The sequence below is a fragment of the Oncorhynchus masou genome, chromosome 29, assembly GCF_036934945.1.
Source record: "Oncorhynchus masou masou isolate Uvic2021 chromosome 29, UVic_Omas_1.1, whole genome shotgun sequence".
NCBI classification, from domain to species: domain Eukaryota; kingdom Metazoa; phylum Chordata; class Actinopteri; order Salmoniformes; family Salmonidae; genus Oncorhynchus; species Oncorhynchus masou.
In genome coordinates this window covers 23,607,214-23,632,390 of record NC_088240.1, presented here as the reverse complement: position 1 = coordinate 23,632,390, position 25,177 = coordinate 23,607,214, and the positions used below count along the sequence as shown (strand labels likewise).

At 43.1% G+C, this 25,177-nt stretch overlaps 1 protein-coding gene across 2 annotated transcripts in view; it reads right to left on the bottom strand.

Annotated features, from left to right (window-relative positions):
- Nucleotides 1-23,665: 23,665 nt before the first annotated feature.
- The window catches only part of enox1 (ecto-NOX disulfide-thiol exchanger 1), a 117,820-nt gene continuing 116,308 nt past the window's right edge, over nt 23,666-25,177 (bottom strand). For both annotated transcript variants that reach the window (XM_064944321.1, XM_064944320.1), the window contains exon 15: nt 23,666-25,177. This exon is cut by the window's right edge and continues 1,409 nt beyond it. The gene's annotated coding sequence lies outside the window, so the exon portion shown is untranslated.

Here is a 25,177-nt window from a genome sequence, read left to right as displayed (position 1 = left end):
TGGTATATTGAAATGGGTCTGACTGGTACAGTATATACACATGGGTCTGACTGGTACAGTATATACACATGGGTCTGACTGGTACAGTATATACACATGGGTCTGACTGGTACAGTATATACACATGGGTCTGACTGGTACAGTATATACACATGGGTCTGACTGGTACAGTATATACACATGGGTCTGACTGGTACAGTATACACACATGGGTCTGACTGGTACAGTATATACACATGGGTCTGACTGGTACAGTATACACACATGGGTCTGACTGGTACAGTATATACACATGGGTCTGACTGGTACAGTATATACACATGGGTCTGACTGGTACAGTATACACACATGGGTCTGACTGGTACAGTGTATACACATGGGTCTGACTGGTACAGTACACACACATGGGTCTGACTGGTACAGTATACACACATTTGTCTGACTGGTTCAGAATACACACATGGGTCTGACTGGTATATTGAAATGGGTCTGACTGGTACAGAATACAAACATGGGTCTGACTGGTACAGTATACACACATGGGTATGACTGGTACAGAATACAAACATTTGTCTGACTGGTACAGAATATACACATGGGTCTGACTGGTATATTGAAATGGGTCTGACTGGTACAGTAAATACACATGGGTCTGACTGGTACAGAATACAAACATGGGTCTGACTGGTATATTGAAATGGGTCTGACTGGTACAGTATACACACATGGATCTGACTGGTACAGTATATACACATGGGTCTGACTGGTACAGTATACACACATGGGTCTGACTGGTACAGTATACACACATGGGTCTGACTGGTACAGTATATACACATGGGTCTGACTGGTACAGTATATACACATGGGTCTGACTGGTATATTGAAATGGGTCTGACTGGTACAGTATATACACATGGGTCTGACTGGTACAGTATATACACATGGGTCTGACTGGTATATTGAAATGGGTCTGACTGGTACAGTATATACACATGGGTCTGACTGGTACAGAATACAAACATTTGTCTGACTGGTACAGAATATACACATGGGTCTGACTGGTATATTGAAATGGGTCTGACTGGTACAGTATATACACATGGGTCTGACTGGTACAGAATACAAACATGGGTCTGACTGGTATATTGAAATGGGTCTGACTGGTACAGTATACACACATGGATCTGACTGGTACAGTATACACACATGGGTCTGACTGGTACAGTATATACACATGGGTCTGACTGGTACAGTATACACACATGGGTCTGACTGGTACAGTATACACACATGGGTCTGACTGGTACAGTATACACACATGGGTCTGACTGGTACAGTATACACACATGGGTCTGACTGGTACAGTGTCCACACATGGGTCTGACTGGTACAGAATACAAACATGGCTCTGACTGGTACAGTATATACACATGGATCTGACTGGTACAGAATACACACATGGGTCTGACTGGTAAAATATATACACATGGGTCTGACTCGTACAGAATACACACATGGGTCTGACTGGTACAGTATACACACATGGGTCTGACTGGTACAGTATATACACATGGGTCTGACTGGTATATTGAAATGGGTCTGACTGGTACAGTATATACACATGGGTCTGACTGGTATATTGAAATGGGTCTGACTGGTACAGTATATACACATGGGTCTGACTGTTACAGAATACAAACATTTGTCTGACTGGTACAGAATACAAACATGGGTCTGACTGGTATATTGAAATGGGTCTGACTGGTACAGAATACAAACATGGGTCTGACTGGTACAGTATACACACATGGGTATGACTGGTACAGTATATACACATGGGTCTGACTGGTATATTGAAATGGGTCTGACTGGTACAGTATATACACATGGGTCTGACTGGTACAGAATACAAACATGGGTCTGACTGGTATATTGAAATGGGTCTGACTGGTACAGTATATACACATGGGTCTGACTGGTACAGTATACACACATGGGTCTGACTGGTACAGTATACACACATGGGTCTGACTGGTACAGTATACACACATGGGTCTGACTGGTACAGTATACACACATGGGTCTGACTGGTACAGTATACACACATGGGTCTGACTGGTACAGAATACAAACATGGCTCTGACTGGTACAGTATATACACATGGGTCTGACTGGTACAGAATACACACATGGATCTGACTGGTACAGAATACACACATGGGTCTGACTGGTAAAGTATATACACATGGGTCTGACTCGTACAGAATACACACATGGGTCTGACTGGTACAGTATACACACATGGGTCTGACTGGTACAGTATATACACATGGGTCTGACTGGTATATTGAAATGGGTCTGACTGGTACAGTATATACACATGGGTCTGACTGGTACAGTATATACACATGGGTCTGACTGGTATATTGAAATGGGTCTGACTGGTACAGTATATACACATGGGTCTGACTGTTACAGAATACAAACATTTGTCTGACTGGTACAGAATACAAACATGGGTCTGACTGGTATATTGAAATGGGTCTGACTGGTACAGAATACAAACATGGGTCTGACTGGTACAGTATATACACATGGGTATGACTGGTACAGTATATACACATGGGTCTGACTGGTATATTTAAATGGGTCTGACTGGTACAGTATATACACATGGGTCTGACTGGTATATTGAAATGGGTCTGACTGGTACAGTATATACACATGGGTCTGACTGGTACAGAATACAAACATTTGTCTGACTGGTACAGAATACAAACATGGGTCTGACTGGTATATTGAAATGGGTCTGACTGGTACAGTATATACACATGGGTCTGACTGGTACAGTATACACACATGGGTCTGACTGGTACAGTATACACACATGGGTCTGACTGGTACAGTATACACACATGGGTCTGACTGGTACAGTATACACACATGGGTCTGACTGGTACAGTATACACACATGGGTCTGACTGGTACAGAATACAAACATGGCTCTGACTGGTACAGTATATACACATGGGTCTGACTGGTACAGAATACACACATGGATCTGACTGGTACAGAATACACACATGGGTCTGACTGGTAAAGTATATACACATGGGTCTGACTCGTACAGAATACACACATGGGTCTGACTGGTACAGTATACACACATGGGTCTGACTGGTACAGTATATACACATGGGTCTGACTGGTACAGTATATACACATGGGTCTGACAGGTACAGTACATACACATGGGTCTGACTGGTACAGAATACAAACATTTGTCTGACTGGTACAGAATACAAACATGGGTCTGACTGGTATATTGAAATTGGTCTGACTGGTACAGTATATACACATGGGTCTGACTGGTATATACACATGGGTCTGACTGGTACAGTATTTACACATGGGTCTGACTGGTACAGTATATACACATGGGTCTGACTGGTACAGTATATACACATGGGTCTGACTGGTACAGTATACACACATGGGTCTGACTGGTACAGTATACCCACATGGGTCTGACTGGTATATTGAAATGGGTCTGACTGGTACAGTATATACACATGGGTCTGACTGGTACAGAATACAAACATGGGTCTGACTGGTACAGTATATACACATGGGTCTGACTGGTACAGAATACAAACATGGGTCTGACTGGTACAGTATATACACATGGGTCTGACTGGTAAAGAATACACACATGGATCTGACTGGTACAGTATACACACATGGGTCTGACTGGTACAGTATACACACATGGGTCTGACTGGTACAGTATACACACATGGGTCTGACTGGTACAGTTTACAAACATTTGTCTGACTGGTACAGAATACAAACATGGGTCTGACTGGTACAGTATACACACATGGGTCTGACTGGTACAGTATACACACATGGGTCTGACTGGTACAGTATACACACATGGGTCTGACTGGTACAGAATACAAACATGGCTCTGACTGGTACAGTATATACACATGGGTCTGACTGGTACAGAATACACACATGGATCTGACTGGTACAGAATACACACATGGGTCTGACTGGTAAAGTATATACACATGGGTCTGACTCGTACAGAATACACACATGGGTCTGACTGGTACAGTATACACACATGGGTCTGACTGGTACAGTATATACACATGGGTCTGACTGGTATATTGAAATGGGTCTGACTGGTACAGTATATACACATGGGTCTGACTGGTACAGTATATACACATGGGTCTGACTGGTATATTGAAATGGGTCTGACTGGTACAGTATATACACATGGGTCTGACTGTTACAGAATACAAACATTTGTCTGACTGGTACAGAATACAAACATGGGTCTGACTGGTATATTGAAATGGGTCTGACTGGTACAGAATACAAACATGGGTCTGACTGGTACAGTATATACACATGGGTATGACTGGTACAGTATATACACATGGGTCTGACTGGTATATTTAAATGGGTCTGACTGGTACAGTATATACACATGGGTCTGACTGGTATATTGAAATGGGTCTGACTGGTACAGTATATACACATGGGTCTGACTGGTACAGAATACAAACATTTGTCTGACTGGTACAGAATACAAACATGGGTCTGACTGGTATATTGAAATGGGTCTGACTGGTACAGTATATACACATGGGTCTGACTGGTACAGTATACACACATGGGTCTGACTGGTACAGTATACACACATGGGTCTGACTGGTACAGTATACACACATGGGTCTGACTGGTACAGTATACACACATGGGTCTGACTGGTACAGTATACACACATGGGTCTGACTGGTACAGTATACACACATGGGTCTGACTGGTACAGAATACAAACATGGCTCTGACTGGTACAGTATATACACATGGGTCTGACTGGTACAGAATACACACATGGATCTGACTGGTACAGAATACACACATGGGTCTGACTGGTAAAGTATATACACATGGGTCTGACTCGTACAGAATACACACATGGGTCTGACTGGTACAGTATACACACATGGGTCTGACTGGTACAGTATATACACATGGGTCTGACTGGTACAGTATATACACATGGGTCTGACAGGTACAGTACATACACATGGGTCTGACTGGTACAGAATACAAACATTTGTCTGACTGGTACAGAATACAAACATGGGTCTGACTGGTATATTGAAATTGGTCTGACTGGTACAGTATATACACATGGGTCTGACTGGTATATACACATGGGTCTGACTGGTACAGTATACACACATGGGTCTGACTGGTACAGTATATACACATGGGTCTGACTGGTATATTGAAATGGGTCTGACTGGTACAGTATATACACATGGGTCTGACTGGTACAGTATACACACATGGGTCTGACTGGTACAGTATACCCACATGGGTCTGACTGGTATATTGAAATGGGTCTGACTGGTACAGTATATACACATGGGTCTGACTGGTACAGAATACAAACATGGGTCTGACTGGTACAGTATATACACATGGGTCTGACTGGTACAGAATACAAACATGGGTCTGACTGGTACAGTATATACACATGGGTCTGACTGGTAAAGAATACACACATGGATCTGACTGGTACAGTATACACACATGGGTCTGACTGGTACAGAATACAAACATGGCTCTGACTGGTACAGTATATACACATGGGTCTGACTGGTACAGAATACAAACATGGATCTGACTGGTACAGAATACACACATGGGTCTGACTGGTAAAGTATATACACATGGGTCTGACTCGTACAGAATACACACATGGGTCTGACTGGTACAGTATACACACATGGGTCTGACTGGTATATTGAAATGGGTCTGACTGGTACAGTATATACACATGGGTCTGACTGGTACAGTATACACACATGGGTCTGACTGGTACAGTATACACACATGGGTCTGACTGGTACAGTATACACACATGGGTCTGACTGGTACAGTATACACACATGGGTCTGACTGGTACAGTATACACACATGGGTCTGACTGGTACAGAATACAAACATGGCTCTGACTGGTACAGTATATACACATGGGTCTGACTGGTACAGAATACACACATGGATCTGACTGGTACAGAATACACACATGGGTCTGACTGGTAAAGTATATACACATGGGTCTGACTCGTACAGAATACACACATGGGTCTGACTGGTACAGTATACACACATGGGTCTGACTGGTACAGTATATACACATGGGTCTGACTGGTACAGTATATACACATGGGTCTGACAGGTACAGTACATACACATGGGTCTGACTGGTACAGAATACAAACATTTGTCTGACTGGTACAGAATACAAACATGGGTCTGACTGGTATATTGAAATTGGTCTGACTGGTACAGTATATACACATGGGTCTGACTGGTATATACACATGGGTCTGACTGGTACAGTATTTACACATGGGTCTGACTGGTACAGTATATACACATGGGTCTGACTGGTACAGTATATACACATGGGTCTGACTGGTACAGTATACACACATGGGTCTGACTGGTACAGTATACCCACATGGGTCTGACTGGTATATTGAAATGGGTCTGACTGGTACAGTATATACACATGGGTCTGACTGGTACAGAATACAAACATGGGTCTGACTGGTACAGTATATACACATGGGTCTGACTGGTACAGAATACAAACATGGGTCTGACTGGTACAGTATATACACATGGGTCTGACTGGTAAAGAATACACACATGGATCTGACTGGTACAGTATACACACATGGGTCTGACTGGTACAGTATACACACATGGGTCTGACTGGTACAGTATACACACATGGGTCTGACTGGTACAGTTTACAAACATTTGTCTGACTGGTACAGAATACAAACATGGGTCTGACTGGTACAGTATACACACATGGGTCTGACTGGTACAGTATACACACATGGGTCTGACTGGTACAGTATACACACATGGGTCTGACTGGTACAGAATACAAACATGGCTCTGACTGGTACAGTATATACACATGGGTCTGACTGGTACAGAATACACACATGGATCTGACTGGTACAGAATACACACATGGGTCTGACTGGTAAAGTATATACACATGGGTCTGACTCGTACAGAATACACACATGGGTCTGACTGGTACAGTATACACACATGGGTCTGACTGGTACAGTATATACACATGGGTCTGACTGGTATATTGAAATGGGTCTGACTGGTACAGTATATACACATGGGTCTGACTGGTACAGTATATACACATGGGTCTGACTGGTATATTGAAATGGGTCTGACTGGTACAGTATATACACATGGGTCTGACTGTTACAGAATACAAACATTTGTCTGACTGGTACAGAATACAAACATGGGTCTGACTGGTATATTGAAATGGGTCTGACTGGTACAGAATACAAACATGGGTCTGACTGGTACAGTATATACACATGGGTATGACTGGTACAGTATATACACATGGGTCTGACTGGTATATTTAAATGGGTCTGACTGGTACAGTATATACACATGGGTCTGACTGGTATATTGAAATGGGTCTGACTGGTACAGTATATACACATGGGTCTGACTGGTACAGAATACAAACATTTGTCTGACTGGTACAGAATACAAACATGGGTCTGACTGGTATATTGAAATGGGTCTGACTGGTACAGTATATACACATGGGTCTGACTGGTACAGTATACACACATGGGTCTGACTGGTACAGTATACACACATGGGTCTGACTGGTACAGTATACACACATGGGTCTGACTGGTACAGTATACACACATGGGTCTGACTGGTACAGTATACACACATGGGTCTGACTGGTACAGTATACACACATGGGTCTGACTGGTACAGAATACAAACATGGCTCTGACTGGTACAGTATATACACATGGGTCTGACTGGTACAGAATACACACATGGATCTGACTGGTACAGAATACACACATGGGTCTGACTGGTAAAGTATATACACATGGGTCTGACTCGTACAGAATACACACATGGGTCTGACTGGTACAGTATACACACATGGGTCTGACTGGTACAGTATATACACATGGGTCTGACTGGTACAGTATATACACATGGGTCTGACAGGTACAGTACATACACATGGGTCTGACTGGTACAGAATACAAACATTTGTCTGACTGGTACAGAATACAAACATGGGTCTGACTGGTATATTGAAATTGGTCTGACTGGTACAGTATATACACATGGGTCTGACTGGTATATACACATGGGTCTGACTGGTACAGTATACACACATGGGTCTGACTGGTACAGTATATACACATGGGTCTGACTGGTATATTGAAATGGGTCTGACTGGTACAGTATATACACATGGGTCTGACTGGTACAGTATACACACATGGGTCTGACTGGTACAGTATACCCACATGGGTCTGACTGGTATATTGAAATGGGTCTGACTGGTACAGTATATACACATGGGTCTGACTGGTACAGAATACAAACATGGGTCTGACTGGTACAGTATATACACATGGGTCTGACTGGTAAAGAATACACACATGGATCTGACTGGTACAGTATACACACATGGGTCTGACTGGTACAGTATACACACATGGGTCTGACTGGTACAGTATATACACATGGGTCTGACTGGTACAGTATACACACATGGGTCTGACTGGTACAGTATATACACATGGGTCTGACTGGTACAGTATATACACATGGGTCTGACTGGTACAGTATACACACATGGGTCTGACTGGTACAGTATACCCACATGGGTCTGACTGGTATATTGAAATGGGTCTGACTGGTACAGTATATACACATGGGTCTGACTGGTACAGAATACAAACATGGGTCTGACTGGTACAGTATATACACATGGGTCTGACTGGTAAAGAATACACACATGGATCTGACTGGTACAGTATACACACATGGGTCTGACTGGTACAGTATACACACATGGGTCTGACTGGTACAGTATATACACATGGGTCTGACTGGTACAGTATACACACATGGGTCTGACTGGTACAGTATATACACATGGGTCTGACTGGTACAGTATATACACATGGGTCTGACTGGTACAGTATACACACATGGGTCTGACTGGTACAGTATATACACATGGGTCTGACTGGTACAGTACACACACATGGGTCTGACTGGTACAGTACACACACATGGGTCTGACTGGTACAGTATACACACATTTGTCTGACTGGTACAGAATACACACATGGGTCTGACTGGTATATTGAAATGGGTCTGACTGGTACAGAATACAAACATGGGTCTGACTGGTACAGTATACACACATGGGTATGACTGGTACAGTATATATACATGGCTCTGACTGGTATATTGAAATGGGTCTGACTGGTACAGTATATACACATGGGTCTGACTGGTACAGAATACAAACATTTGTCTGACTGGTACAGAATACAAACATGGGTCTGACTGGTACAGTATACACACATGGATCTGACTGGTACAGTATATACACATGGGTCTGACTGGTACAGTATACACACATGGGTCTGACTGGTACAGTATACACACATGGGTCTGACTGGTACAGTATACACACATGGGTCTGACTGGTACAGTATACACACATGGGTCTGACTGGTACAGTATACACACATGGGTCTGACTGGTACAGAATACAAACATGGCTCTGACTGGTACAGTATATACACATGGGTCTGACTGGTACAGAATACACACATGGATCTGACTGGTACAGTATACACACATGGGTCTGACTGGTACAGTATATACACATGGGTCTGACTGGTATATTGAAATGGGTCTGACTGGTACAGTATATACACATGGGTCTGACTGGTATATTGAAATGGGTCTGACTGGTACAGTATATACACATGGGTCTGACTGTTACAGTATATACACATGGGTCTGACTGGTAAAGAATACACACATGGATCTGACTGGTACAGTATACACACATGGGTCTGACTGGTACAGTATACACACATGGGTCTGACTGGTACAGTATATACACATGGGTCTGACTGGTACAGTATACACACATGGGTCTGACTGGTACAGTATATACACATGGGTCTGACTGGTACAGTATATACACATGGGTCTGACTGGTACAGTATACACACATGGGTCTGACTGGTACAGTATACCCACATGGGTCTGACTGGTATATTGAAATGGGTCTGACTGGTACAGTATATACACATGGGTCTGACTGGTACAGAATACAAACATGGGTCTGACTGGTACAGTATATACACATGGGTCTGACTGGTAAAGAATACACACATGGATCTGACTGGTACAGTATACACACATGGGTCTGACTGGTACAGTATACACACATGGGTCTGACTGGTACAGTATATACACATGGGTCTGACTGGTACAGTATACACACATGGGTCTGACTGGTACAGTATATACACATGGGTCTGACTGGTACAGTATATACACATGGGTCTGACTGGTACAGTATACACACATGGGTCTGACTGGTACAGTATATACACATGGGTCTGACTGGTACAGTACACACACATGGGTCTGACTGGTACAGTACACACACATGGGTCTGACTGGTACAGTATACACACATTTGTCTGACTGGTACAGAATACACACATGGGTCTGACTGGTATATTGAAATGGGTCTGACTGGTACAGAATACAAACATGGGTCTGACTGGTACAGTATACACACATGGGTATGACTGGTACAGTATATATACATGGCTCTGACTGGTATATTGAAATGGGTCTGACTGGTACAGTATATACACATGGGTCTGACTGGTACAGAATACAAACATTTGTCTGACTGGTACAGAATACAAACATGGGTCTGACTGGTACAGTATACACACATGGATCTGACTGGTACAGTATATACACATGGGTCTGACTGGTACAGTATACACACATGGGTCTGACTGGTACAGTATACACACATGGGTCTGACTGGTACAGTATACACACATGGGTCTGACTGGTACAGTATACACACATGGGTCTGACTGGTACAGTATACACACATGGGTCTGACTGGTACAGAATACAAACATGGCTCTGACTGGTACAGTATATACACATGGGTCTGACTGGTACAGAATACACACATGGATCTGACTGGTACAGTATACACACATGGGTCTGACTGGTACAGTATATACACATGGGTCTGACTGGTATATTGAAATGGGTCTGACTGGTACAGTATATACACATGGGTCTGACTGGTATATTGAAATGGGTCTGACTGGTACAGTATATACACATGGGTCTGACTGTTACAGAATACAAACATTTGTCTGACTGGTACAGAATACAAACATGGGTCTGACTGGTATATTGAAATGGGTCTGACTGGTACTGAATACAAACATGGGTCTGACTGGTACAGTATACACACATGGGTATGACTGGTACAGTATATACACATGGGTCTGACTGGTATATTGAAATGGGTCTGACTGGTACAGTATATACACATGGGTCTGACTGGTACAGAATACAAACATTTGTCTGACTGGTACAGAATACAAACATGGGTCTGACTGGTATATTGAAATGGGTCTGACTGGTACAGTATATACACATGGGTCTGACTGGTACAGTATACACACATGGGTCTGACTGGTACAGTATACACACATGGGTCTGACTGGTACAGTATACACACATGGGTCTGACTGGTACAGTATACACATATGGGTCTGACTGGTACAGTATACACACTTGGGTCTGACTGGTACAGAATACAAACATGGCTCTGACTGGTACAGTATATACACATGGGTCTGACTGGTACAGTATACCCACATGGGTCTGACTGGTATATTGAAATGGGTCTGACTGGTACAGTATATACACATGGGTCTGACTGGTACAGAATACAAACATGGGTCTGACTGGTACAGTATATACACATGGGTCTGACTGGTATATACACATGGGTCTGACTGGTACAGTATACACACATGGGTCTGACTGGTACAGTATATACACATGGGTCTGACTGGTATATTGAAATGGGTCTGACTGGTACAGTATATACACATGGGTCTGACTGGTACAGTATACACACATGGGTCTGACTGGTACAGTATACCCACATGGGTCTGACTGGTATATTGAAATGGGTCTGACTGGTACAGTATATACACATGGGTCTGACTGGTACAGAATACAAACATGGGTCTGACTGGTACAGTATATACACATGGGTCTGACTGGTACAGAATACAAACATGGGTCTGACTGGTACAGTATATACACATGGGTCTGACTGGTAAAGAATACACACATGGATCTGACTGGTACAGTATACACACATGGGTCTGACTGGTACAGTATACACACATGGGTCTGACTGGTACAGTATATACACATGGGTCTGACTGGTACAGTATACACACATGGGTCTGACTGGTACAGTATATACACATGGGTCTGACTGGTACAGTATATACACATGGGTCTGACTGGTACAGTATACACACATGGGTCTGACTGGTACAGTATATACACATGGGTCTGACTGGTACAGTACACACACATGGGTCTGACTGGTACAGTACACACACATGGGTCTGACTGGTACAGTATACACACATTTGTCTGACTGGTACAGAATACACACATGGGTCTGACTGGTATATTGAAATGGGTCTGACTGGTACAGAATACAAACATGGGTCTGACTGGTACAGTATACACACATGGGTATGACTGGTACAGTATATATACATGGCTCTGACTGGTATATTGAAATGGGTCTGACTGGTACAGTATATACACATGGGTCTGACTGGTACAGAATACAAACATTTGTCTGACTGGTACAGAATACAAACATGGGTCTGACTGGTACAGTATACACACATGGATCTGACTGGTACAGTATATACACATGGGTCTGACTGGTACAGTATACACACATGGGTCTGACTGGTACAGTATACACACATGGGTCTGACTGGTACAGTATACACACATGGGTCTGACTGGTACAGTATACACACATGGGTCTGACTGGTACAGTATACACACATGGGTCTGACTGGTACAGAATACAAACATGGCTCTGACTGGTACAGTATATACACATGGGTCTGACTGGTACAGAATACACACATGGATCTGACTGGTACAGTATACACACATGGGTCTGACTGGTACAGTATATACACATGGGTCTGACTGGTATATTGAAATGGGTCTGACTGGTACAGTATATACACATGGGTCTGACTGGTATATTGAAATGGGTCTGACTGGTACAGTATATACACATGGGTCTGACTGTTACAGAATACAAACATTTGTCTGACTGGTACAGAATACAAACATGGGTCTGACTGGTATATTGAAATGGGTCTGACTGGTACTGAATACAAACATGGGTCTGACTGGTACAGTATACACACATGGGTATGACTGGTACAGTATATACACATGGGTCTGACTGGTATATTGAAATGGGTCTGACTGGTACAGTATATACACATGGGTCTGACTGGTACAGAATACAAACATTTGTCTGACTGGTACAGAATACAAACATGGGTCTGACTGGTATATTGAAATGGGTCTGACTGGTACAGTATATACACATGGGTCTGACTGGTACAGTATACACACATGGGTCTGACTGGTACAGTATACACACATGGGTCTGACTGGTACAGTATACACACATGGGTCTGACTGGTACAGTATACACACATGGGTCTGACTGGTACAGTATACACACTTGGGTCTGACTGGTACAGAATACAAACATGGCTCTGACTGGTACAGTATATACACATGGGTCTGACTGGTACAGTATACCCACATGGGTCTGACTGGTATATTGAAATGGGTCTGACTGGTACAGTATATACACATGGGTCTGACTGGTACAGAATACAAACATGGGTCTGACTGGTACAGTATATACACATGGGTCTGACTGGTACAGAATACAAACATGGGTCTGACTGGTACAGTATATACACATGGGTCTGACTGGTAAAGAATACACACATGGATCTGACTGGTACAGTATACACACATGGGTCTGACTGGTACAGTATACACACATGGGTCTGACTGGTACAGTATATACACATGGGTCTGACTGGTACAGTATACACACATGGGTCTGACTGGTACAGTATATACACATGGGTCTGACTGGTACAGTATATACACATGGGTCTGACTGGTACAGTATACACACATGGGTCTGACTGGTACAGTATATACACATGGGTCTGACTGGTACAGTACACACACATGGGTCTGACTGGTACAGTACACACACATGGGTCTGACTGGTACAGTATACACACATTTGTCTGACTGGTACAGAATACACACATGGGTCTGACTGGTATATTGAAATGGGTCTGACTGGTACAGAATACAAACATGGGTCTGACTGGTACAGTATACACACATGGGTATGACTGGTACAGTATATACACATGGCTCTGACTGGTATATTGAAATGGGTCTGACTGGTACAGTATATACACATGGGTCTGACTGGTACAGAATACAAACATTTGTCTGACTGGTACAGAATACAAACATGGGTCTGACTGGTACAGTATACACACATGGATCTGACTGGTACAGTATATACACATGGGTCTGACTGGTACAGTATACACACATGGGTCTGACTGGTACAGTATACACACATGGGTCTGACTGGTACAGTATACACACATGGGTCTGACTGGTACAGTATACACACATGGGTCTGACTGGTACAGAATACAAACATGGCTCTGACTGGTACAGTATATACACATGGGTCTGACTGGTACAGAATACACACATGGATCTGACTGGTACAGTATACACACATGGGTCTGACTGGTACAGTATATACACATGGGTCTGACTGGTATATTGAAATGGGTCTGACTGGTACAGTATATACACATGGGTCTGACTGGTATATTGAAATGGGTCTGACTGGTACAGTATATACACATGGGTCTGACTGTTACAGAATACAAACATTTGTCTGACTGGTACAGAATACAAACATGGGTCTGACTGGTATATTGAAATGGGTCTGACTGGTACTGAATACAAACATGGGTCTGACTGGTACAGTATACACACATGGGTATGACTGGTACAGTATATACACATGGGTCTGACTGGTATATTGAAATGGGTCTGACTGGTACAGTATATACACATGGGTCTGACTGGTACAGAATACAAACATTTGTCTGACTGGTACAGAATACAAACATGGGTCTGACTGGTATATTGAAATGGGTCTGACTGGTACAGTATATACACATGGGTCTGACTGGTACAGTATACACACATGGGTCTGACTGGTACAGTATACACACATGGGTCTGACTGGTACAGTATACACACATGGGTCTGACTGGTACAGTATACACACATGGGTCTGACTGGTACAGTATACACACTTGGGTCTGACTGGTACAGAATACAAACATGGCTCTGACTGGTACAGTATATACACATGGGTCTGACTGGTACAGAATACACACATGGATCTGACTGGTACAGAATACACACATGGGTCTGACTGGTAAAGTATATACACATGGGTCTGACTCGTACAGAATACACACATGGGTCTGACTGGTACAGTATACACACATGGGTCTGACTGGTACAGTATATACACATGGGTCTGACTGGTACAGTATATACACATGGGTCTGACAGGTACAGTACATACACATGGGTCTGACTGGTACAGAATACAAACATTTGTCTGACTGGTACAGAATACAAACATGGGTCTGACTGGTATATTGAAATTGGTCTGACTGGTACAGTATATACACATGGGTCTGACTGGTATATACACATGGGTCTGACTGGTACAGTATACACACATGGGTCTGACTGGTACAGTACACACACATGGGTCTGACTGGTACAGTATACACACATTTGTCTGACTGGTACAGAATACAAACATGGGTCTGACTGGTATATACACATGGGTCTGACTGGTACAGAATACAAACATTTGTCTGACTGGTACAGAATACAAACATGGGTCTGACTGGTATATTGAAATGGGTTTGACTGGTACAGTATATACACATGGGTCTGACTGGTATATTGAAATGGGTCTGACTGGTACAGTATATACACATGTGTCTGACTGGTACAGTATACACACATGGGTCCGACTGGTACAGTATATTCACATGGGTCTGACTGGGACAGTATACACACATGGGTCTGACTGGTACAGTATACACACATTTGTCTGACTGGTACAGAATACAAACATGGGTCTGACTGGTATATTGAAATGGGTCTGACTGTTACAGTATATAGACATGGGTCTGACTGGTACAGTATATACACATGGGTCTGACTGGTACAGTATACACACATGGGTCTGACTGGTACAGTATATACACATGGGTCTGACTGGTACAGAATACAAACATGGGTCTGACTGGTACAGTATATACACATGGGTCTGACTGGTACAGTATACACACATGGGTCTGACTGGTACAGAATACAAACATGGGTCTGACTGGTACAGTATATACATATGGGTCTGACTGGTACAGTATATACACATGGGTCTGACTGGTACAGAATACAAACATGGGTCTGACTGGTACAGTATACACACATGGGTCTGACTGGTACAGTATACACACATGGGTCTGACTGGTACAGTATACACACATGGGTCTGACTGGTACAGAATACACACATTGGTCTGACTGGTACAGTATATACACATGGGTCTGACTGGTACAGTATACACACATGGGTCTGACTGGTACAGTATATATACATGGGTCTGACTGGTACAGTATATACACATGGGTCTGACTGGTACAGAATACAAACATGGGCCTGACTGGTATATTGAAATGGGTCTGACTGGTACAGTATACACACATGGGTCTGACTGGTACAGTATATACACATGGGTCTGACTGGTACAGTATATACACATGGGTCTGACTGGTAAGTATGTACACATGGGTCTGACTGGTACAGTATACACACATGGGTCTGACTGGTACAGTATACACACATGGGTCTGACTCGTACAGAATACACACATGGGTCTGACTGGTACAGTATACACACATGGGTCTGACTCGTACAGTATACACACATGGGTCTGACTGGTACAGTATACACACATGTTCTGACTGGTACAGAATACACACATGGGTCTGACTGGTACAGTATACACACATGGGTCTGACTGGTACAGTATACACACATGGGTCTGACTGGTACAGAATACACACATGGGTCTGACTGGTACAGTATATATACATGGGTCTGACTGGTACAGTATATACACATGGGTCTGACTGGTACAGAATACAAACATGGGCCTGACTGGTATATTGAAATGGGTCTGACTGGTACAGTATACACACATGGGTCTGACTGGTACAGTATACACACATGGGTCTGACTGGTACAGTATATATACATGGGTCTGACTGGTACAGTATATACACATGGGTCTGACTGGTACAGAATACAAACATGGGCCTGACTGGTATATTGAAATGGGTCTGACTGGTACAGTATACACACATGGGTCTGACTGGTACAGTATACACACATGGGTTTGACTGGTACATTATACACACATGGGTCTGACTGGTACAGTATATACACATGGGTCTGACTGGTACAGTATACACATGGGTCTGACTGGTACAGTATATACACATGGGTCTGACTGGTACAGTATATACACATGGGTCTGACTGGTACAGAATACACACATGGGTATGACTGGTATATTGAAATGGGTCTGACTGGTACAGTATATACACATGGGTCTGACTGGTATATTGAAATGGGTCTAACTGGTACAGTATATACACACATGGGTCTGACTGGTACAGTATATACACATGGGTCTGACTGGTATATTGAAATGGGTCTGACTGGTACAGTATACACACATGGGTCTGACTGGTACAGTATATACACACATGGGTCTGACTGGTACAGTATATACACACATGGGTCTGACTGGTACAGTATATACACACATGGGTCTGACTGGTACAGTATATACACATGGGTCTGACTGGTACAGTATATACACATGGGTCTGACTGGTACAGTATATACACATGGGTCTGACTGGTACAGTATACACACATGGGTCTGACTGGTACAGTATATACACATGGGTCTGACTGGTATAGTATACACACATGGGTCTGACTGGTAGAGTATACACACATGGGTCTGACTGGTACAGTATATACACATGGGTCTGACTGGTACAGTATACACACATGGGTCTGACTGGTACAGTATATACACATGGGTCTGACTGGTACAGTATACACACATGGGTCTGACTGGTACAGTATACACACATGGGTCTGACTGGTACAGTATATACACATGGGTCTGACTGGTATAGTATACACACATGGGTCTGACTGGTAGAGTATACACACATGGGTCTGACTGGTACAGTATATACACATGGGTCTGACTGGTACAGTATACACACATGGGTCTGACTGGTACAGTATATACACATGGGTCTGACTGGTACAGTATACACACATGGGTCTGACTGGTATAGTATACACACATGGGTCTGACTGGTAGAGTATACACACATGGGTCTGACTGGTACAGTATATACACATGGGTCTGACTGGTAGAGTATACACACATGGGTCTGACTGGTACAGTATACACACATGGGTCTGACTGGTACAGTATATACACATGGGTCTGACTGGTACAGAATACAAACATGGGCCTGACTGGTATATTGAAATGGGTCTGACTGGTACAGTATACACACATGGGTCTGACTGGTACAGTATACACACATGGGTCTGACTGGTACAGAATACAAACATGGCTCTGACTGGTACAGTATATACACATGGGTCTGACTGGTACAGAATACACACATGGATCTGACTGGTACAGAATACACACATGGGTCTGACTGGTAAAGTATATACACATGGGTCTGACTCGTACAGAATACACACATGGGTCTGACTGGTACAGTATACACACATGGGTCTGACTGGTACAGTATATACACATGGGTCTGACTGGTACAGTATATACACATGGGTCTGACAGGTACAGTACATACACATGGGTCTGACTGGTACAGAATACAAACATTTGTCTGACTGGTACAGAATACAAACATGGGTCTGACTGGTATATTGAAATTGGTCTGACTGGTACAGTATATACACATGGGTCTGACTGGTATATACACATGGGTCTGACTGGTACAGTATACACACATGGGTCTGACTGGTACAGTACACACACATGGGTCTGACTGGTACAGTATACACACATTTGTCTGACTGGTACAGAATACAAACATGGGTCTGACTGGTATATACACATGGGTCTGACTGGTACAGAATACAAACATTTGTCTGACTGGTACAGAATACAAACATGGGTCTGACTGGTATATTGAAATGGGTTTGACTGGTACAGTATATACACATGGGTCTGACTGGTATATTGAAATGGGTCTGACTGGTACAGTATATACACATGTGTCTGACTGGTACAGTATACACACATGGGTCCGACTGGTACAGTATATTCACATGGGTCTGACTGGGACAGTATACACACATGGGTCTGACTGGTACAGTATACACACATTTGTCTGACTGGTACAGAATACAAACATGGGTCTGACTGGTATATTGAAATGGGTCTGACTGTTACAGTATATAGACATGGGTCTGACTGGTACAGTATATACACATGGGTCTGACTGGTACAGTATACACACATGGGTCTGACTGGTACAGTATATACACATGGGTCTGACTGGTACAGAATACAAACATGGGTCTGACTGGTACAGTATATACACATGGGTCTGACTGGTACAGTATACACACATGGGTCTGACTGGTACAGAATACAAACATGGGTCTGACTGGTACAGTATATACATATGGGTCTGACTGGTACAGTATATACACATGGGTCTGACTGGTACAGAATACAAACATGGGTCTGACTGGTACAGTATACACACATGGGTCTGACTGGTACAGTATACACACATGGGTCTGACTGGTACAGTATACACATGGGTCTGACTGGTACAGAATACACACATTGGTCTGACTGGTACAGTATATACACATGGGTCTGACTGGTACAGTATACACACATGGGTCTGACTGGTACAGTATATATACATGGGTCTGACTGGTACAGTATATACACATGGGTCTGACTGGTACAGAATACAAACATGGGCCTGACTGGTATATTGAAATGGGTCTGACTGGTACAGTATACACACATGGGTCTGACTGGTACAGTATATACACATGGGTCTGACTGGTACAGTATATACACATGGGTCTGACTGGTAAGTATGTACACATGGGTCTGACTGGTACAGTATACACACATGGGTCTGACTGGTACAGTATACACACATGGGTCTGACTCGTACAGAATACACACATGGGTCTGACTGGTACAGTATACACACATGGGTCTGACTCGTACAGTATACACACATGGGTCTGACTGGTACAGTATACACACATATTCTGACTGGTACAGAATACACACATGGGTCTGACTGGTACAGTATACACACATGGGTCTGACTGGTACAGTATACACACATGGGTCTGACTGGTACAGAATACACACATGGGTCTGACTGGTACAGTATATATACATGGGTCTGACTGGTACAGTATATACACATGGGTCTGACTGGTACAGAATACAAACATGGGCCTGACTGGTATATTGAAATGGGTCTGACTGGTACAGTATACACACATGGGTCTGACTGGTACAGTATACACACATGGGTCTGACTGGTACAGTATACACACATGGGTCTGACTGGTACAGTATATACACATGGGTCTGACTGGTACAGAATACAAACATGGGCCTGACTGGTATATTGAAATGGGTCTGACTGGTACAGTATACACACATGGGTCTGACTGGTACAGTATACACACATGGGTTTGACTGGTACATTATACACACATGGGTCTGACTGGTACAGTATATACACATGGGTCTGACTGGTACAGTATACACATGGGTCTGACTGGTACAGTATATACACATGGGTCTGACTGGTACAGTATATACACATGGGTCTGACTGGTACAGAATACACACATGGGTATGACTGGTATATTGAAATGGGTCTGACTGGTACAGTATATACACATGGGTCTGACTGGTATATTGAAATGGGTCTAACTGGTACAGTATATACACACATGGGTCTGACTGGTACAGTATATACACATGGGTCTGACTGGTATATTGAAATGGGTCTGACTGGTACAGTATACACACATGGGTCTGACTGGTACAGTATATACACACATGGGTCTGACTGGTACAGTATATACACACATGGGTCTGACTGGTACAGTATATACACACATGGGTCTGACTGGTACAGTATATACACATGGGTCTGACTGGTACAGTATATACACATGGGTCTGACTGGTACAGTATATACACATGGGTCTGACTGGTACAGTATACACACATGGGTCTGACTGGTACAGTATATACACATGGGTCTGACTGGTATAGTATACACACATGGGTCTGACTGGTAGAGTATACACACATGGGTCTGACTGGTACAGTATATACACATGGGTCTGACTGGTACAGTATACACACATGGGTCTGACTGGTACAGTATATACACATGGGTCTGACTGGTACAGTATACACACATGGGTCTGACTGGTACAGTATACACACATGGGTCTGACTGGTACAGTATATACACATGGGTCTGACTGGTATAGTATACACACATGGGTCTGACTGGTAGAGTATACACACATGGGTCTGACTGGTACAGTATATACACATGGGTCTGACTGGTACAGTATACACACATGGGTCTGACTGGTACAGTATATACACATGGGTCTGACTGGTACAGTATACACACATGGGTCTGACTGGTACAGTATATACACATGGGTCTGACTGGTACAGTATACACACATGGGTCTGACTGGTACAGTATATACACATGGGTCTGACTGGTATAGTATACACACATGGGTCTGACTGGTAGAGTATACACACATGGGTCTGACTGGTACAGTATATACACATGGGTCTGACTGGTACAGTATACACACATGGGTCTGACTGGTAGAGTATACACACATGGGTCTGACTGGTACAGTATATACACATGGGTCTGACTGGTAGAGTATACACACATGGGTCTGACTGGTACAGTATACACACATGGGTCTGACTGGTACAGTATACACACATGGGTCTGACTGGTACAGTATACACACATGGGTCTGACTGGTACAGTATATACACATGGGTCTGACTGGTACAGTATACACACATGGGTCTGACTGGTACAGTATATACACATGGGTCTGACTGGTACAGTATATACACATGGGTCTGACTGGTAGAGTATACACACATGGGTCTGACTGGTACAGTATATACACATGGGTCTGACTGGTACAGTATACACACATGGGTCTGACTCGTACGTACATCCACTTCTGCTGTTTAGGATATGCCTATGACCCTTCATATCTGGACCTGCATCAATTCCATTTCATTTCCAGTCAATTCAGAAAGTTAACCCAATTCTATTTCTACATTTTCCTAGTTGAAAAACATTGAAGGGAATTGGAATTTTTATTTCAGGTTGCTTCCTGTATTTGAAATGGAATGGAATTTACCCCAAACGTGCTTCATACTGCTGTGTCCATGGTTACCGTGATCCCCTGTCCATGAGAGAGCAGAAAGCGGTCAGTGCAGAGCAGACAGGCCCAAATCCTCCCATATACTATGTTGCTTACCCTGATGTTGCATCAGACAAAGTTATACGTGTGTTTGTGTGTGTGTGTGTGTGTGTGTGTGTGTGTGTGTGTGTGTGTGTGTGTGTGTGTGTGTGTGTGTGTGTGTGTGTGTGTGTGTGTGTGTGTGTGTGTGTGTGTGTGTGTGTGTGTGTGCGTGCGTGCGTGCGTGCGTGCGTGCGTGCGTGCGTGCGTGCGTGCGTCTGTTTGCATATGTGTGTTTGCGTCAGTTGAGGCTCCTCAGACGAGGAAGGGGAGGACCATCCTACTCAGTGAATTTCATAAAAATTAAAAGTGAAACATATATTTTTTCTTCCTTTTTAGATAAAACTATACTAAATGTATTCATGTCACCAAATAACTGATTAAACACACTGTTTTGCAATAAAGGTCTACAGTAACCTCAACAGCACTCTCTGGGTTTGCACTATGGTCTTGCCAGCCGGAGGACAGCTATTTTCCATCCTCCTCTTGGTACATTGACTTCAATACAAAACACTTGGAGGCTCATGGTTCTCAATCCCATCCATAGAGTTACACAGTAATTATGATGACTTCCGGAAGACATTCTCCAACCTATCAGAGCTCTTGCAGCATGAACTGACATGGTGTCCACCCAATCAAAGGATCAGAGAATTAATAAAATAGTGAAAGCTACAGCTAGCTAACACTGCAGTGCATAAAATGTGGTGAGTAGTTGACTCAAATAGCGAGAAAGACAATCGATGAAAAGTTTGAAAACATTTATTAAAAAATTAAGGAGCTATATAGCAAGCTAGCCTTTCACTTTCACTCACTTATTTAGCTAGCTAATGCAGCTAGATAATTTAGCCTACTCTATTTATGTTAGCTAGCTGGCTAAAGCTATCCAACACTGGAAATTTTCCAAGTTAAGGTAAGCTTTCGGTTTTATTAATTTATTGCCACCGGGGCCCCCCGGTGTAACTGCTAAACTGCTTGCTGCATACTGTACTGCGTGATTGTACCGGGTTTACTAATGCGTTAGTTCTAGTAGCTATGTTTACTATGACATTACCTAATATGGTGACAACGATGTAGACTGTGTGTAGCGGTTATGGTATGAAGGTTTGGCTTGGAAAGTTTTTTTTTGCCAGGTTACAGAGAGCCTTTGTGTTGTGCACTGAAGGGAAAAGGTGAGAGGAGGAGAGCGTGTAGATGCGAGAAGGAATTATACAACGAGTGATGTAAATTGATGCTGTTTGTATGTGGCTGCTATGAAAGTGAAGTGTGTGTGCGGGTGATCAGGGGTGTATTCATTCTGCCTATTCTGTTGAAAAACGTTTCTTAAACGGAATGAACCAACCTGAATTTGAACAATAGAAACTGTTGTTTGCAGGCAAGAGTGTGCAAGGCGGTATTGAATGTGTCACTGTCTGTCACCTTGATTACTCCAATTAGTCCAGAATTACCAGAATAGAGCACACCAGCACATGATCAGAGTTAGAGGAGAGGGAGAGGAGGAGAGAAGAGTACCACTCCTCATCCACTATTAATATAGTATTTCATCTTCCATCATCAGGAAGACACATCCAACATGGAATTTCAGCACACTATCTGGATCACAAACACAAAACATACATTTCAAATCTACTGTATGCACTAGCTTTGATATTTTGCCATTTGCAGCCTTGTCTTGCCATTACCAGCCTTGATAATGTGAATTTAGTTGCTTGTCAAGCCTATAAAGCTTCTTGAATTTAAAATGTTCTGGATTGATCAGAAGAGTTTTGGATAAAAACATTTTATTCGATTAGAAAACATAATTTAAATGTGTAGATACCAATTAAACAGAGACAACAAGCACAGCACACACTTGACACAAGACCAAAGCAGAGGGAGAGAGACAGACCGAGATAGAGACATCCATAGATGGATATGTAGACATAAAATCCCAACCCAACAGTATCAGTGGGTTACTAAAGTCAGGAGAGAGAGAGAATGAGAGAGAGAGAGAGAGATAGAAAAGGTGAGAGAGAGAGAAAGAATGAGAGAAAGAGAGAGGGGAGAGAGAGAGAGAAAGAGAGAGAGAGAGAGAATGAGAGAGAGAGAGAGAAAGAGAGAAAAAGAGAGAGAGAGAGAGATGTTGAGTATGTTGTTTGTGTGTGTGTGTGTCTGGCTAATGCTGCAGGTCTGATGGAGTGTGAAACTGGGTTTTTACAGCAAACAGCCCCACAACACACTGGACGTGAGGGGTAACAAAGGTCACAGTTATAAATCTG